At 35.2% G+C, this 13,764-nt stretch overlaps 1 protein-coding gene across 1 annotated transcript in view; it reads right to left on the bottom strand.

Moving 5' to 3' along the window:
- PHF3 (PHD finger protein 3) overlaps nt 1–13,764 on the bottom strand; it is an 89,036-nt gene that overhangs the window by 38,646 nt on the left and 36,626 nt on the right.

Genomic DNA, 13,764 nt, shown 5'->3' with positions numbered 1-13,764 from the left:
CTTTGCTAAGTTCTCACATAAATTGAGTTTGAGAAACTTCTACCTCCTAAGGTAACTAGTCAAAAGAGAAGAATAATCACTCCAGATTTGTCCTCAACTCACTATCACTTTCATTTATCATTTGCTGTCCCTTTAAGAGTGTCACAGGCACCTGGAAGGCTCAATAATCTCAATTTTATTTAAGATACAAAAGAGCTCAACACCTTCAAAAGTCTTAGTTTCTACATTTGATTCATGTCAGGACCAGATATTCTAACTGAGACCCTATTACTTAAGAGACTTTATGCTACATATGTGAGAGTAAGCAATATAGTTATACTTTTGAGTGATGCAAAGGGGGGGGGGGAGGCAGAGAAGATAAAGAGTAAAAGATAAAGAGAGAAAAAATGAAAAACTTAACTTCCCCTTCCCCCAAATGGTGAGGAAAACAGTAGGTGCTTAATATAGTGACATAATTAAATTACTTAATCAAAAGAAACAAAGCCATTCAATTGATAAGAGGGAGGAAGGAATGGAAAAGGGACACTGGATATATTAACACTATTGTCATTAGAATTTTTCTCTGTAGAGAATAAATATCATTTAACTAGCCAATATGTGTAAATAATCCTGAATGTGCATTTGTATGAAACCTTATACAAAGAATATGATTAAATCAAAAGACCTGGATTCAAGCCCCTGTCAGAACATTTAAACTTAATTAAATCACTTAACCTCTCTATCAATTTTCTTTATCTCTAAAATGAGGATAATAATACCTGTCCTACCTACCTCACAGGGTTGTTGTGAGGGTCAAGTGAGATGATGTATGGGAACTCACTCTGTAAACTTTAGAGCACTACACAAATGTTAGTTATTATCTTCATCCTAGGGGTTAGAAGGAACCTCAAGAAGTTATCTAGTCCTCATCTTTGTATCCAAGTAGAACTTCATTTAAAATAGCTCAACAAGATAGTGGTCTACCCTAAAATTTAAAGAAAACAAAATTCTTTATAAATATGCTTTCAAATGGTACAATCTTTTTGAAGAGCAATTTGACAACAAACAGAATTACAAAACTGCTTATACACTCTGACCATGATAATTTATAAAGAACAGAGGGAAGAATGGATTGTGAAGAAAATGCTAACCAGAAAACATAAGTCTGATCCTCATTAGAGATAAATAAATAAATAAATAAATAAAATGCATGTGTATGTACATTTAGACAAGTGGAAAAGGGCAGGAAATAGATGAAAATCATAAACATTAATTATAAGCAGCAATTCTTATCTCCAAAAGATAAGAATACACCTTCTATTTTCCAAATGTCCTGCTATAAGCATGTATTACTTAAAAAAAAAAAAAAAAAAAGAGCTCATGCTTTTAATTTAACCTCACTCTATGCACTAACAGCTTAGGAGAACATGCTCTAGGAAAATTAATCAGGACTCATTTAAGATATAATTGGGGTAGACACAGAAGAGGAACTCCAGTTAGGCTTTTTCATCTATGCTGCTACACATTCTCAAAAATGTCTTGACATTTGCTAAGTTGATCCACTATGTTCATTTTCAAAAGCGAACTTTTTCACCTCAATTCTATATAAAAGCGTAAACATTACATGCATTTCAAAGATGTATAAAAATGCATAGAAAAAAATGGAAGAGGTTATTATCAGTGATTATCTCTAAAGGTAAGGTGGATAAGGAATATTGTTGTTTCATCTTTCTTATACTTTGTTTTCTCCAAATTTTCTAAAATGCCCATATGTTTTATATTGTAATAAAAACAACAATCCAAAAGAGGAAAATAGTTGAGGCGAAAAGACTAATACTCTCGCTGGCAGGGAGTGCATATTACATATCTATTTATTTTGACTGTTATAAATAGATATCGATTACATATCTATTTATTTTGACTGCTATAAAGTTTACAGCCCTATTGATCAAAGTAGAATCAACAGGATTTAGCAAGTCAAAACCAAAGGTCAATTATCAAGTTTTAAATTATTCCATGTCCTTGGAGTATCTGGCACAATTTCCCCTTCTTGAATCCCTTCCTTCTCAGTTTCTGGGATATCATGTCCTCCTATCTTACTAGTCACTTCTTTTCAATATCCTTTGAAAGAACCTTCTCTTCTGCAGATGTCTACATGCTCAAGAACTTAACAGTTAAGTCCTCTCATTTTTCTTTTTTATCATCATTCACACTCACTCATCCATAGTGATCCTACCCAGTTCCATCAATTCCTGGGTGACTTCAATATGTATATTCCCAATCCCACATCAGAGCTAATCTCCAGGAGAGTGTTTGACCTCAATTAGACTGTCCCAACAGGTATCTAAAAGTTAACATATTGAAAATAAATATAAATTCCTCGAATTTTCCTAGTCCCCATAAACTGTTCCTCGCTGGGTACTTCCAGTTAATAGAACCTCCACTCACCCAGTTGTTCAAGCCTAAAACTTGAGAAACATCCTTAGCTCCTCTCCCCGTATTGCTCCCTACATCCAACCAAACATCACATATCTGACCATTTACCATCTCCACAGCTAATACGCTACTCCAAATGACCATCATTTCTCATCAAGAGAACACTATAATAAGTCTCCTAGCAACTAGGTTCTTCTACTGCAACCCCTCCCCCCACATATAGTTTATTCAGTTATTCCTGTGATCCTTCTAAAATATTATCAGACAACATTAGATTCTTCTGTTCAAGATCCTCCAAAGCCTTCCTGACACATTTAAATTTTGATCCAAGCCCACAGGTTAACAAGATCTTCCTTTGCCTACTTCCTTGACTTCAACTCCTACCAAGCTGATTTCATTCTCACATTGGCCTTTCCAGAACACAAGTTAGCATAGTACTCGCTTCTCCATGGAGAGCTCTTCTTCTGAATATCCACATAGCTCACTCTCTCACTGTATTTAGGTTTAACTCAAATCTGAGAAATCTTCTCTAATCACATTATGCAAAACAATACATACTCCCATCACTGCCTACTGATCATTAATACACTTTACCTTTAAAACATGTTTCACCATCTGATATTACATATCTATTTATTTTGACTGTCTTCTCCATTACACTGTAAGTTCCACACATCAGAGACACTCCTCATTTGTGGCTCAAAGACCAAAACCTAGAACAACTTAGTGCCTAGTAGGTACTCCAGAAATATTTGCTGAATAAAAGAATCATAGAAAAGGACTAGTGGGAAAAGTTTCCTTTGGTGAGTGACAGAAAAACATTTTTATCAGCCCAAAGAAAGACATTGTAAGAACAAAATTAGAAGTAAATGACAACCAGCTGAAGGAGGTTAAAGTGGCAAAGATGGGTTTTCTATGTAAGTAACAGATGAAGAAAGCAGAAGGGAAAGAAGTGTGATAGGGACATTACCCTCTACAAAAATGATGAATGAAAGAGAAAAGAAATTTGAGTGCGGCAGAAGAGGGAAGTGGAGAGAGGTAAGGGGAGGAAGGAGAGAAGGGGGAAAAAAATCAACAAAGAAGTGCCCATGTTTGTATGTACTAAGAAATAACTTAGAAGGTAAATGATGCCTTCTGCTATGGTTTTTTAAAAGTACATGCGGTAAAAATTTAACCCCAAATTCACATGGTAATAGTATTTGGAGGTGGGGGTCTTTGTAAGCTAATAAGGACTACATAAGGCCAAGAAAATGGGGCTCCCCATGCTGGCATCAATGGTTTTACAAGAAGGGGAAGAGAGACCCAAGCTAGCATGTTTATTCTGTATTCCATGTGATTATCCCTGTGATATTATGATACAGCAAGAAAACTCTTACTAGATGGCTGCACCATGCTATTGGGACATCCCAGCCTTGAAAAATGTGAGCTAAATAAACCTGATTCTTTGTAAATTATCACCCTATGGAATTCAGTTATAACAATGGAAAACAAAGTAAACTGGGACTAATCTTTTGAAAATCTTTTGGTCAAAAATCTACAATTAGAACAACTAAGACTACACAAAGAGTTACAAGAATCCATTCTTTTTGGGAGGCTGGAGATGTGGCTCAAGTGGTAGTGTGCTCGCCTGGCATGCGTGAGGCACTGGGTTTGATTCTCAGCACCATATAAAAACAAAATAAAGATATTGTGTCCATTTAAAAAAGTAAAAAAAAATATATATATATATAAAAGAATCCATTCTTTTTTGTATTCCTTGTCCTCCTGGCACACAATCCCTTCATCTCCCACAGCCTACCTCCACAGTAAATCAAGCTCTACATGCCTCCAAAGATTCCAGGACTCTCATGCTGAACAAGGCCCTCTACAACTGAAGCTCCTACTTAATCTCTCAGTGTCTCAAATTATTAAAAAAAAAAAAAAATGGAGATAAAACTAGTGCTCTAGAAAGACTGCTGTGAAGATTAACATACAAAGTCCTCAAAATCCTAAATGGTACTTAGAAAGTCCTGTTATTAACTATTTTGTTTCACAGTTTCTCCCTCGGGTACCCCTTCAAAAATTATACTCCTCCTGACTTCTTTTTCAACTCCTTCTGAAACAAATCAACCAATTAAAAAAAAAAAAAAAGTACATGAGAGGTTCTTTCTTCTAACACTATTCATTTGATAAAAGTAATTCAAAATACAAAATTAATAATCACTGGTTAAAACTCTCCCCATCAGGTACTAATGTATTTAAAAGATATTGATGTTCTGATTACTTCTGCTGAGAAATTGAATAAGTAAATAATAATAATAATCAGTTGTTTTTCTTTTTCTTTTTTTTTTTTAAAGAAACACTGGCCTATTCTTGGGTACTTATCTCCCCCTTCCACCAACACAAGGCAAACTAAAATTCAGTATTTAATATCTGATTTCTTAAAAGTTGGCCAGTACCATGCAATATATCTACTAAAATAAGAATTTGGATTCTGAAAACAGAAAAAAAAAATTAAATAGAAAAAACAAAAACTGGGCTGGGGCTATAGCTCAGTGGTAGAGTGCCTGCCTTGCATGTGTGAGGCACTGGGTCCGATCCTCAGCACCACATAAAAATAAATAAAGATATTGTGTCCAACTACAAGTTAAAAAAAAAAATTTAAAAAAGAAGAAAAAAAAAACAATAATGTCTTGATTCTTTAGGAAACAAGAGTACAAAACATGGGGCTGGGGATGTGGCTCAAGTGGTAGCGCGCTCGCCTGGCATGCGTGCGGCCCGGGTTCGATCCTCAGACCACATACAAACAAAGATGTTGTGTCCGCCGAGAACTAAAAAATAAATATTAAAAATTCTTTAAAAAAAAAAAAAAGAGTACAAAACATGTCACGCAGGAAAAAACAAAACAAAACAAAACACTGTTTTTTCCTCCCAGATCTAGGTTATCATTCTCATTTGAAATTTTGGCCAAAAATCTGACCACACTTAGAAATTTTCGTAAGCCTGAATTAATATCATATAAAAATTCTGCTTGCCAGGCACAGTGGCACATGCCTATAATCCCAGCAGCTCTGGAGGCTGAGGCAGGAGGATCTCCAGTTTAAAGCCAGCCCCATCAAAACTGAGGTGCTAAGCAACTCAGTGAGACCCTCTCTCGAAATAAAATACAAAATAGGGCTAGGGATGTGGATCATGGGCAAGTGCCCTGAGTTCAATCCCTGGTACCACAAAAATAAAAATTCTTCCCACCATAAGCCCAAATTTCCTTAATTAAACTTGCTGCTCTCATATGCTAAATCTAAGTCCTCCTGACACTAATACTACTTTACTCCAGACTATTAATTTCAATGTATCTTTTTAAGAAGTTGAGGTAAATGAGGTTGTAAAATAATAATGATCATTAATAATATAATCAAACCATTTGGAGTTAAATTTATTGCATTTCTCAACTGGGATTTGTTTAAATCACTTTAACACCATACACAGGGGAGATCATAAAATTATAAGTCAGGAATATTAAGGAACTCTTCACATCTGATATTAATTCGATGGTAGTAGAAAGGCCAAACTCAGTTCAACCACTTCTAAAAGAATAATTTCTGTATTATAAAAGTTGGCATTAAGGAACAAATATGAGAAAAAAGATAATATCTTTACAGTTATCACAATAAGTTAGATATCTACTTTACAGGGCTTGTCATTTTTTTTGAGTAAGAAAAAATATGGACACCTTAATCTCATTTTCTCTTCTAACATTCCAGAAGACCAACCAACCTCAATAGGTCCTCCCTTTAGTGAGTTCTTTCCTTCATGGCTAACTCACATATTCACTCCAAAAAAAAACAGGTAGGCATGATATATACTCTATCAAATTAAATGTTATGTACAATACTATTTACTATTTTGGAGCGGATGTAACTTTTTAGATGCTATCATGTTCCTAAATTGAAACATAATCAAGTCTACTATATGTGAACACCTTTCCCCGCTTTCAATTTTATATATATATATATATATATATATTTTTTTTTTTTTTTTTTTTTTGATGGTGGTAGTGGGGGTTGAACCCAGGGACACTTCAACTGAGCTAACATTCCCTAGTCCTTTTTATTTTTTTAATTTTTTTTTTTTTAAAGAGAGAGGGAGAGAGAGAGGGAGAGAGAGGGAGAATTTCAATATTTATTTTTTAGTATTTGGCGGACACAACATCTTTTTTTTGTATGTGGTGCTGAGGCTCGAACCGGGGCGCGCACAAGCCAGGTGAGCGCGCACAAGCCAGGTGAGCACGCTACCGCTTGAACCACATCCCCAGCCCTCCCTAGTCCTTTTTAATTTCAAGATAGGCTCTCACTAAATTGCCCAGGCTGATCTCCCAATTTATGAACCTCCTGCCTTAGTCTCCTCAATTGCTGGGATTACAGGCATGTGCCACTGTACCCAGTTCAATTTCTTCTTTATGATAAAATGTAAATCATAGGTTTACTGAGTCTAAGAAGGCAAATATATTTATTTTAATGTGATAGGTAAATAGAGATCAAATTGCTTTTCCAAAAGATTACAAAAATTTACAGTTCAAAGAACCTGAGCTTGCCTTTTTGAATGTCTTTAATTTTGCCTACTGTTCTATTCAGGTCTTAATGTTTTGCTCTCAACAATTTATGTAAATTCTTAAGGTAATATCTGTGTTACTTATTTGAAGTGTTTTCTTGTTTATCTTTAGTATTTGGCATAAAGTTAATTTTTCTTCAGAATGCTTTATCTTCAATCACTTCAACACTATTAAATTATCCTTTCTGCTATAATTTATAGTTACTTTAACATATTACAAAGCTTTATGATTTCATGTTCACAAATATTACAACTTTTGCCAATCTCAATTTCATGGTTTAGGAGGAATTTACAGGTATTTTCAAGGAAAGGAGGCTTTTTTATCAAACAAGTCTAAAAAATATTCAGTTATAAGAGAAACTACCCAGAAGCTTGGGAAGCTAAAGCAGGAGGATCCTAAGTTCAAACACAGCTTCAGCAACCTAGCAAGACCCTGTCTCAAAATAAAAAATAAGAAGAGCAGGGGAGTGGTTCAGTAGTTAAGCACTCCTGGAGTTCAATCCCTGTACAAAAAAAAAAAAAAAAAAAAAGGCACAACACTGAAAAATTCCAGAGTCCTCAATGTGTAAGCATTTTATGAGAAAATAAGCATATGTGATACATAGTATGATGATTTCCCAAGCTTTTTATCCTCCTATCCCTCCCCGCAAAAATACACCAAAATGCTAATAAGTTATTTGAGAGATTTTTCCCTTTTTCTTGTTCACATTTTCTAGTTCATTTTGCATTAAAAGTATTTTGTTAAAAACTTTTTCAAAAAACATTTTTCCAATATAGTTTAAATTCATTTGTGCATGCCAGAGAAAGAAGGAAGATAACATACCCAACAAGGTTTTCTATGCAAAGGAAAATGCTATTTGTGCCACATTTTTTTTTAATTCCCAAAGTTATACAAACACACAGCTTTAAAGGTATCTCTAGTTTCATAAAGTTTGTTTAAAAAAAAGTTTGTTAAAAAAAAAAAAACACTGATATCCAGTACCCACTTTCCTCTCTGAACTTGTTTTTTCACTGGGAAAATACTGATACAATCACTCTTCATTGAAGGGTTGCTGTGAAAATAAACCAATGTAGCTTCAAACACAGTGTCTAAAAGGCAAGTAATAAGATCTTAAATGAATGATAAACACTATTAGTATAACATGGGAATTATTTTAAAACTTTTTTTCTATAGCCTGAAGGGCACTGTCATTTTACTATTACCCAACTATCTAAACAACTATTCCTGTGGCCAAATAATTCTATCAAGCTAATGTAAAGTAAGACAGTAACTGCTCTCCAAAAATTTAACATTTTAATTCAGCCCTAAAATACGATAAATTGTTTACCTTTAAATTAATTCCTTTAAAAATTTTCACTAAGCATCTACCCCTACTGTGTCATACACTGTCTTAGACTCTTGCAGATACCTAGGGGAGGCAGACTCAAGGCAAATAACCTGTTTTCTTATGCAAACACAGATGGGGGTAGAGGGAATCTTACATAGATTTGAAATATACTTAAGTGACATGTCAACTGATTGAATACACTGAACTTATTTCAGTTAACTGCAAAAAGTATATAAAGGAAACTGGGTAAACTGAAATCATACTTAATATTTGAAAATATCAAGAACAATTTTCAAATATTTTGGCAGAATATGATGGTGTTTATGATTTTCCAAATATGAAAAAATTTTATATTACAGAGATACATGCTGAAATTATTTAGAGATAAAATCATAGGATTTCTGATCTGTGCTTCAAAATAATCCTGAACTAAAGGAGGTGTTAAGAAGAGTAGGGCACCAACGAAACAAAACAAATTATGAATTATTTAAGCTGGTAACAACTACACAGGGATTTATTGTGCTATTCTCACTGCTTCTATAAATGTTTGATGTTTTTCCCATAAAAGAAAATTTTCAAAACTGTTCCCATGAATCTTCATTTTAATGATGGTGAAACAAAATATATAGTATGATAATAATAGATAAATAAAAGGAATAGGGAGTGTGGAGGGAATGCAGAAAGGGAAAAGGGTTAGTTTGTAATTATAAATAGAGTGGTCAGAGAAAGTTAGGGATAATTCTTCTGGTTATTTATTGTACAAGAGCTTCTTCTAGCCAGGGGGAAAGTGGAGACTAAAATCCAGGCCACCGTCTGTGCTCCAAACTGTGCACAAGAAAGAGATGCCCTTTAATAACTCCTAAAATGGTTCTGAATAGGTCCAGAGGGAGCCTAGAGATGACATTGCTGAGGTAACTCTTCAGCAAAAAAAAAAAAAAAAAAATCCTGAACCAGACAAAGGAACAGATTTCTAGTTAGAAGGTACATACATTTATAGACACTGACGTAGAAATATGCCTCATATGTTAAAGGAATACTATGGGGATAGGTCTGTGTTGCCAGATTAGCAGAGAGGGAGAACAGCAGAATAGATCAGAAAAGTATCTTGAGTAGGGTCTTGTAAGCCGTAAGAATTTTGGTCTGTTTGTATAAAATGCTGTCTTAACAGAGCATGATAAATCCAAAAGTGACATAATCTAACTCTTCAAAAGATCACTCAATCACTCTATCATTTGTGTTCTTTTAAAAACAGGTTATAAAGAATCCCAAAGAGCAGAAGCAGGAAAGCCTTAAAGAACGCTGCAATGATCAAGTATAAGATGCCACTAAGACCACAGTTACAGTGAAGAAAGTGAAAAGTACAAGTAATTAGATTCTAGATACATTTTGAATATAAAGCCAACAGAATTTACTAATGAACTGAATATGAAGTATGAAGAAAAGGGAGAAAAATAAGAGATGCCCTGGAAGTTTTTTTGCTGAACAACTTCAAGGAAGAAATCGCCATTTAGGGGTAGGAAAGACTGTAGAATTAGTGATAGCAGAATACAGAGAGGGTAAATCGTGTAGTGGTACACATGTGTAATCCCAACTATTGTAATGGCTAAGGCAGGAGGATCACATGGCTCCCAGCTACTGTGGGCAACTTAGGAGACACTGTAGCAAAATTAAAAAGGTAGGGAATATAGTGCAATGGCAGAGTGCTTGTCTAGCATGCATGAAGTCCTGGGTTCAATCCTGGAGGTGGGGGAGTTATCAAGAGTTCAATTTTAAACTCTAAGATTCCCAGTAGACATCAAACCAAGTAAACATAAGAATCTCGTAATTAGGCAAGAAGTTGAAGTTAATAATGATATACTGGGAGTTGAATTACAGACATTTTTTTAAAAAATTTTTAAGTTAGAAAATGGAATGATATTAACAACAGGGAAGAGAAAAAGAACAATTATTTAATAATCTGAACCCTTCAACACTCTAATGTTTAGAGGTCAGAAAATGAAGTTTTTTAAAAAAAAGACTAAGGAAACAATAACATGAAAAGATCCTAGAGAATGGGAAAAAATCTTTACCACACACATCTCAGATACAGCTTTAATCTCCAGGATATATAAAGAACTCAAAAAACTTAACATGAATAAAACAAATAATCAATAAGTGGACTATGGAACTGAACAGACACTTCACAGAAGAAATACAACTGATCAACAAATATATGAAAAAAAGTTCAACATCTCTAGCAATTACAGAAATACAAATCAAAACTACACTGAGATCCCATTCACTCAAGTCAGAATGGCAATTATCAAGAATACAACTGGGCTGGGGGTGTGGCTCAGTGGTAGAGTGCTTGCCTAGCACATGCGAGGCCCTGGGTTCGATCCTCAGCACCACATAAAAATAAAATAAAGGTATTGGGTCCAACTACAATTAAATAAACAAAATATTTTTTTAAAAAAAAAGAATACAAGTAACAGGGACGTGGAATGTTGGCAGGGATGTGGAAGAAAAGGTACACTAATACACTGCTGGTCGAACTGCAAATTGGTGCAACCACTCTGGAGAGTAGTACGCAAATTCCTCAGAAAACTTAGAATGTTTTGACCCAGTTATCTCACTCCTCAGTTTATACCCAAAGGATTTTAAATCACCATCCTACATACTACAGTGAGGCAGCCACATTAGTGTTTATAGCAACTCAACTCACAACAGCTAAACTATGGAACCAACCTAAGAGTCCTTCAATAGATGAATGAATAAAGAAATTGTGGTATTATACACAATGGAATATTACTCAAGACTTAAAGAACAATGAAATTATGGCATTTGCCAGTAAATGGATGGAGAAGGAGAGTATTATGCTAAACAAAATAAAACAATCCCAAAAAACCAAAGGCCAAATGTTTTCTCTGATATGTGCATGCTAATTCACAATAGGGTGGGGGTAGGGAAAAATAGAGAAACTTTCAGATTAGACAGAAGGGAAGCAGGGGAGGAGATATGGGGATAGGAAGGACAGTACAATGAATCAGACATTATTACCCTATGTGCATATACAATTACACCACCGGTATAACTCTACATCATGTACAACCAGAATGAGAAGTTATACTCCATTTGTGTATGATATGTTAAAATGCATTCTACTACCATGTATAACTTATTAGAACAAATTCTTAGAATTTTTTAAAAAGAAAAAAAATTGAGAGGAAGAAGCCAGAAAGGTTAAGAAAATAATTGAGAGCCATAAACTAGACATCAAGAAAATAAATAAATGCCACATATTTTTATCCATTCATCAATTGAAGGGCATCTGGGTTGGTTCCACAGTCTAGCTATTGTGAATTGTGCTGCTATGAACATCGATGTGGCAGTATCCCTGTAGCATGCTCTTTTAAGGTCTTCAGGGAATAGTCCGAGAAGGGCAATAGCAGGGTCAAATGGTGGTTCCACTCCCAGCTTTCCCAGGAATCTCCAAACTGCTTTCCAAATTGGCCGCACCAATTTGCAGTCCCACCAGCAATGTACAAGTGTACCCTTTTCTCCACATCCTCGCCAGCACTTGCTGTTGTTTGACTTCATAGTGGCAGCCAATCTTACTGGAGTGAGATGATATCTTAGGGTGGTTTTGATTTGCATTTCTCTGACTGCTAGAGATGGTGAGCATTTTTCCATGTACTTGTTGATTGATTGTATATCCTCCTCTGAGAAGTGTCTGTTTAGGTACTTGGCCCATTTGTTGATTGGGTTATTTGTTATCTTATTGTCTAATTTTTTGAGTTCTTTGTATACTCTGGATATTAGGGCTCTATCTGAAGTGTGAGGAGTAAAAATTTGTTCCCAGGATGTAGGCTCCCTATTTACCTCTCTTATTGTTTCTCTTGCTAAGAAAAAACTTTTTAGTTTAAGTAGTCCCATTTGTTGATTCTTGCTATTCACTCTTGTGCTATGGGTGTCCTATTAAGGAATTTGGAGCCCGACCCCACAATATGTAGATCGGAGCCAACTTTTTCTTCTATCAGACGCAGAGTCTCTGATTTGATATCAAGCTCCTTGATCCATTTTGAGTTAACTTTTGTGCATGGCGAGAGAAAGGGATTCAGTTTCATTTTGTTGCATATGGATTTCCAGTTTTCCCAACACCATTTGTTGAAGATGCTATCCTTCCTCCATTGCATGCTTATAGCCCCTTTATCAAATATAAGATAGTTGTAACTTTGTGGATTAGTCTCTGTGTCCTCTATTCTATACCATTGGTCCACCCACCTGTTTTGGTACCAGTACCATGCTGTTTTTGTCACTATTGCTCTGTAATATAGTTTGAAATCTGGTATCGCTATACCGCCTGATTCACACTTCCTGTTTAGAATTGCTTTTTGCAGGGAAATGGATGGCACTAGAGCAGATTATGCTTAGTGAAGCTAGCCAATCCCTAAAAAACAAATACCAAATGTCTTCTTTGATATAATGAGAGCAACTATGAACACAGCAGGGAGGAAGAACAGGAAGAAAAGATTAACATTAAACAGAGACATGAGATGGGAGGGAAAGGGAGAGAAAAGGGAAATTGCATGGAAATGAAGGGAGACCCTCATTGCTATACAAAATTACATGTAAGAGGTTGTGAGGGGAATGGGAAAATAAACAAGGAGAGAAATGAATTACAGTAGATGGGGTAGAGAGAGAAGATGGGAGGGGAGGGGAGGGGGGATAGTAGGGGATAGGAAAGGTAGCAGAATACAACAATTACTAATAGGGCATTATTTAAAATTGTGGATGTGTAACCGACGTGATTCTGCAATCTATATTTGGGGTAAAATTGGGGGTTCATAACCCACTTCAATCTAATGTATGAAATATGATATGGCAAGAGCTTTGTAATGTTGTGAACAACCAATAAAAAAGAATTAAAAAAAAAAAAAGAAAATAAATAATTTCAAAAAGCAGAGATCAAGCCGGGCACAGTGGTGCATGCCTGTAATCTCAGCTCAGAAGGCTGAGACAGGAGAATTGCAAGTTCAAAGGCAGCCTTAGTAACAGTGAGGTGCTAAGCAACTCAGTGAGACCCCGTCTCTAAATAAAATACAAAATAGGCTGGGGATGTGGCTTAGTAGTTGAGTGCCTCTGAGTCCCTGAGTTCAACCCCAGTACCAAAAAAAAAAAAAAAAAAAAAAAGCAGAGATCAATTGAGTTAAAAATCCCTGATAGGCAAAAGAAAAGAAAAATGGCCTTTAGGATTACGTAACACGACTGGTAATATTCTTATGGAGTGATAAAGGCGAAATCCGGAGATGGAGGAGAGATACAGGGCTAGAGGGAATAGAAAATTCTTTTCAGGATTTTGGCTGAAAACAAAGCAAAAGAATAGAGCAATACAAGTATAAAGTATATTAATGAATAAATATAAAAGATGATGTATAACAATTAATTCAATTAT

This window comes from Spermophilus citellus, assembly GCF_964194105.1.
Source record: "Spermophilus citellus genome assembly, chromosome: 5".
Lineage (NCBI taxonomy): Eukaryota > Metazoa > Chordata > Mammalia > Rodentia > Sciuridae > Spermophilus > Spermophilus citellus.
This window is presented reverse-complemented; position numbering and strand designations above follow the sequence as displayed.